Raw genomic sequence first — 5910 nt, forward strand, 5'->3', positions numbered from 1 at the left:
TCCCAGCAAATTCACCCCAAGGTCAGACCGTGCAATGCTCAGAGAAATTGAAAAAAAAAAAACAAGAGTTACAATGTTAAAGTTCATGACAGTACAATTAGAAAAAGACTGAACATGTATGGTTGGTTTGGAAGGGTTGTCAGGAGAAAGCCTCTTCTCTCTAAAAAGAACATGGCAGCACGGCTTAGGTTTGCAAAGTTGCATCTGAACAATCCACAAGACTTCTGGAACAAAGTCCTTTGGACAGACGAGACCAAAGTTGAGATGTTTGGCCATAATGCACAGCGCCACTTTTGGCGAAAACCAAACACGGCATCTCAGCACAAACACCTCATACCAACTGTCAAGCATGGTGGTGGAGGGGTGATGATTTGGGCTTGTTTTGCGGCCACAGGACCTGGGAACCTTGCAGCCATTGAGTCGACCATGAAACTCCTCTGTATACCAAAGTATTCTAGAGTCAAATGTGAGGCCATCTGTCCGACAGTTAAAGCTTGGCCGAAATTGGGTCATGCAACAGAATGGCTGAAAAAGAAAAGAATCAAGGTGTTGCAATGGCCCAGTCAAAGTCCAGACCTCAACCCGATTGAAATGCTGTGGCTGGACCTTAAGAGAGCTGTGCATAAACAAATGGCCACAAACTTCAATGAACTGAAGCAACGTTGTAAAGAAGAGTGGGCCAAAATTCCTACACAACGATGTGAGAGACTGATAAAGTCATACAGAAAACGATTACTTCAAGTTATTGCTGCTAAAGGTGGTTCTACAAGCTATTGAATCATAAGGTATGCTTAGTTTTTCACACATGGCTTCACCATTTTGGCTTTATTTTTGTTAAATAAATCATGACATGGTGTAATATGTCATGTGTTGTTGTTCATCTGAGGTTGTATTTACCTAATTTTAAGACCTGCTAAGGAACAGATGAATTTTGTTATGTCCTGATATGTAAAACCATGGAATTCAAAGAGGGTGTACTTTCTTTTTCACATGACTGTATATACACATACACACACACATAAAATATGTTGAGTGTATTTTAATTTTAGTGAAAGTGGACATGTGAAGCTTAATGATTAATTTTGAATTAAAAAAAATACTACATATGAAGTCAACAAATGAAGTCATTAAAAATATATTTAAACATATTGTCATGACATTTGCTCGGTAACACAATCCATGTATCCTTTAGATGTATTGACAATTAGCATTACACAGACAATTAGAGCAGCTGTATGTAGTATTAATTCTGGATATACACAATTTTTGAGGTTCTAATTGTACATACTTGTGCACTACATCCGTTTTATGTTGCTCTCCCCCTTACATGCAGTGTATGTAATATAATGTTAGTGTATTTGTTCAAAAAAATTAATTTTTGAAAAAATGTAGTGAACGTTTGGACAGCGATTACTGCACTTGTTTGTCAAATGAAAATTTGAAGAATATGTACTCCCTGTTACTATATTTATGAAAGGACATTTATAAAGCACAGATATTATAATTAGACCAACAATGTTGGTTTCTAATAAAGAATGTTTGTGTATGTATTAGCCAATAACAACAACAAACAAAAGTTAATCAAATGTTTTTTTTATTCATTTTGATGCAGCAATCTTTGCGACCTAGTCAATGGGCGTGTGCTGCGTGCATCTTGGGTACATTGTCTACCTCACCCACAAACATTTGCCATGATTGGACACACAATTGCTGTTTCAGTTGCTGTTGGTAGTGGAATAATGACAGGTTGGTGTGCCAATGGTACTGGAGCCACTGGAGGGATGACAGGTTAGTGTGCCAATGGGACTGGAGCCACTGGAGGGATCACAGGTTGGTGTGCCAATGGGACTGGAGCCACTGCAGTGATGACAGGTGTCTGTGCCAATGGGACTGGAGCCACTGCAGTGATGATAGGTGTCTTTGCCAATGGGACTGTAGCCACTGGAGGGATGACAGGTGTCTGTGCCAATGTTGCTTGAGCCACTGGAATGAAGGTTGTAGTGGCAAGTGTGCTGTTGGCAGTGCCATTATGACCGAAGGTTGTTGTGTCAAGGGTGTTGCGTTAACGTTTACAGTTGCCTTCATACTGTAGGGTGTGCTTGTTTAATTTTTTTCCATGTTGACGAAACTTGATTCCAGTATTTTCTAACTCGTTTTCTCTTCTGTCCTCTCAATGTTGTTGTTGTTTCAGGTGTCTGTGCAATAACATTTTCTGCTGGCGAAGACGCTTCACTTCCTGTTTGAAGAGATGCATCACTTCCTGTTTGCGGAGACACTTGAATTAGTGTTGTCGGAGACAAATCAATAACTTTTTGCGGAGACAATTCTCCTATTGTTTGCGGAGCCGTGACAATGACTGGTGGCGGAAAATTTGCAATTAGTGGTTGCGGTGAATGTATAATCGATGTCGAGAAAAAACTGCACCATCTACAGAACCTACAGATGAAGATGCAGGATAGCGTACTGCGAGGCACGAAGCTCATTTTGTTTCATAAAACTTTGAGCTATCAATTGCATCGAACTGTTATGTATTTTAAACTCATCACTATTCCTGATGAAAACTTCTTTGAGATTTCTGATTTCGGATAGCATTTGGTTATGAACCTCCATCAATTCTTCATGACGTGATAAGTGGGATTGCAACAAACGATCTTCTGATTGCTCAATTGAATCCAATCGTTCATCCAATCGTTCCTGGTGGCACGATCAAGATGGTCATGAGAAGGTTGGACATGGCTTAATCCTGGACTCTCAAGATCCGTACCGAATGACAAACACGGTGAATTGGATTGTCCCGCTCTTCTTCCAGGAGATGGTATATCTGTTGTTAAAAAATGAGGAGAACATTAATTGATTGTCACAGAAAAAGTAACGGTCACATAGTTCCTTGTTTCAAAGCATGCTGATTTAATTTTCACTAACAAAAAATTATTACGTCAGACTCATAATTAATTAAATGGCTGCTGGATAATTGTGCATGACTAATTTGAGGACATTTAAACGGTACCCATTAAGTCTGCCATGCAGCCGAGCAACATAATTACTTGGGAGATCACACAAATATTACATGATTTGACACAACAACAACACAATTTATAAGTGACTGCAACATCATAGGTGTATGGTTTTTTTCCAGACAAACTCTGTCGATGTCCGTCACACCTGCAACTGTCCCATGGTCATAAAAATGTGTAGTTGTGGCATAGAAGGTGCCACACAATATTCGTAAAAATTGATGGCCTCATCTTCAATTAATTGGGAGGACGCCTGGGATGCAGGGTCTGGCATCTGGGAGCCGACCTGGGATACAGGGGCCACTATGTAGAGTTTACAAAAGACTGTTGTTAATAAGGGCAAGTATGTAAACTTAACATTATCTGTAATATGAGTACATAAGATTATAGAATTCATTAGACTCTTTGTATATGTGACAGTTTAACTGATCAGAAGCAGCTGTTTAGGCTACATATCAATATTTGTAGTATTTAACACATGACCTACTTACAAATAGTATGTTAATACTACTACATACTATGTGAATGCAGCTATGTATGAAGGGGTATGTAATAGTGTTTATGTAGACTGTTGATTTAACATTGTTGAAATGAACTGTAGAAATGGATGACATATTGATGAAATGGACTGGGGGGGTCTCTGGAGACGAGGTTGTTGGTGGTGTGCAGAATCCATTTTGTCTGTCTTTGTCTTTACAAGTCTCTGTCTTATGTTTCATGCTATGTTCCTGCAATCATTCGTGTGCAAAAATCTGTATGTTGCAAGTGTATCATTTTGGCTACCAGAAGACTCAAGGACAAAATTGGGCCCAGAATGCCCAGAAATGAGGGAGAAGCACGTATTTCTGTAGTTATACAAAGTTAGAGTTAAAGCTGTATCCTAATAATTCTTGTTCATTGTATTAGGAGTGTTTTAACCCAATTTTTACTTATTTTAGTGACCTTTATAATGATTGGGGAGAAGATATTGTTTTCTACCTAGCCACTTGTTTTAGACAAAAAAACTCATATGTGTATTAAAAGGCTGCAAGGGCCCTCCCCTTGCAGAGTCTCTTGTGACACTCCTGTATGATCATTCAGAATATTACAATAAACTCATTATCTACGACCCGTGTTTGCTCTTATCTTCGTGCATTTGCAAACAACGACAGTTTTGGCAACAAGGATGGGATTCCAATATCTCAGACACTTGGATTAAAGGAGACAGAGTGGCTCTTACTGGGACACTCAACGATGGATATCATTTGACAAGGTACTGCACCGACACACTTTATTCGAGCAAATACCCAGTATGTACCTGGCAGATACCTGGAATGCGCCGCTCCTCACCTCTGACAAGCCCCGTTGCGTTTGCCTTCCCAGCCTGGGTTCATGCCTGGCTGATGGGCGGCTGATCTGTTAAATGATAATGATTAGGATTTAATAGGCTGCAATGCTTCGCGTGTCTACCAGATGCCATAAATTCATGAATTGTAATGCAGTATATATATATATACTGTGCAGTATTGCAGCCAGCGGGAATAAAATGCTTCAATCCCTGCTTGGAAAATACCTCAATGCACTCGGGCAGAAAACAGTCACAAACCTCAATACACCCGGGTATACCCGAATTCGTGGGACTAGCCGAGCTCGAATAAAGTGTGTCGCCAGTGTAGGGGCCTTTTGAAATGCCTTTAGTTTAAAAAGGTGAGTGTTTCATGAGGCCATTATGTCTCTTTGAAGTCTAGTCTGGGTGATGGAACCCTGATAATGAGGGAGTTATTGTAAGAATCAATTGATAAAAAAACTGTGTGGTAAATAAATTCTTCGTGAGGGTAAAATAATTCTATAGTTGTTATCAAAACAGTGTGGTAAATAAATTATTCATGAGGGTAACGTAATTCTATAAGTTGTTATCAAAACTGTTTGGTAAAGAAAGTCTTTGTGAGGATAACGTAATTCTGCAGTTGTTATTATCTGTGTGGTCTGTGTGGTGGCTCAAATGGGCCAAAATAATTCTGTTGAGGAAAAGGAGGGTCCTGAGAAAGGAACTCCCAACAATATTATGTACAATGGACAGGGTCCTCTTTTACTTTAAAATATATCAAGAAATGGACAAATATAACAAAGGATGAAAAGCACTAACAATGGCCACAAGATGGCACCTTTAACTAGGATAAGTTAAAATACTAACGAACTAAACTTTGCAAAAAAAAAAAGTAAGACCAGCGCTTTGGAATGGCAAAGTTATTTTAAATGGCATGAGGAAACAAGTAAGAAATTGCAGAGCTCCTGGGAGAGATAACCAGATCAATAACCAGAATTAACGTTATCAGAACAATGGTGACAGAGAAAGAGACTTTTGAAATAGGATTCTTTAATTTTGGTGACAGGCATTGGCTGGGAAAAGGCATAAAGTAAAGAAGTAAAAATTATAATTTGCCAATCCAAAAATATAAGATACACAACCCAAATTCCTAATGCCAGATTAACCAAGTATGAGTGCACACTGACTGGCACTGACAATGTCACAGTCCATCGGTGCCCCTCATTATTCTCAACCTGAGTGAATCCTACCTGTGTGTAAGTTTTGTGGGAGAGTTGAATAATGGGAACGCCGGCTTATTATATGTATAAAAAAAATATTATCCAGAAAACTTGAAGGTCTTACAAAAATAAGAATATAATCAATTGCTCGTGATGAAGTTTAATTTTTAAAGGTGTACACCCCCACTATAACACAAACTAACCAACACTGGGCAAAGGAGAGTTTGGGTGTCCGTGGAGAGAGAGCAGGATAAAGAAAGGGCAAATTCGGGAAGATCCTTTGATTTTTACCATTTTTGTAATCAGCCAGGTAACTGGAAAAATAAGGATATTTATCGCTCTGGCCAGGTGATTTGTTTCCTTAACCAGA

At 39.1% G+C, this 5910-nt stretch overlaps 1 long non-coding RNA gene across 1 annotated transcript in view; it reads right to left on the bottom strand.

Annotated features, from left to right (window-relative positions):
* Positions 1-1577: 1577 nt before the first annotated feature.
* Positions 1578-5910, bottom strand: part of LOC142495834 (uncharacterized) — a 5894-nt gene continuing 1561 nt past the window's right edge. Inside the window, exon 2 of the long non-coding RNA XR_012801829.1 lies at positions 1578-2821. This is a non-coding gene — a long non-coding RNA (uncharacterized LOC142495834). The remainder of the gene's footprint in view (positions 2822-5910) is intronic.

This window comes from Ascaphus truei, chromosome 5, assembly GCF_040206685.1.
Source record: "Ascaphus truei isolate aAscTru1 chromosome 5, aAscTru1.hap1, whole genome shotgun sequence".
In the NCBI taxonomy this organism is placed as follows: domain Eukaryota; kingdom Metazoa; phylum Chordata; class Amphibia; order Anura; family Ascaphidae; genus Ascaphus; species Ascaphus truei.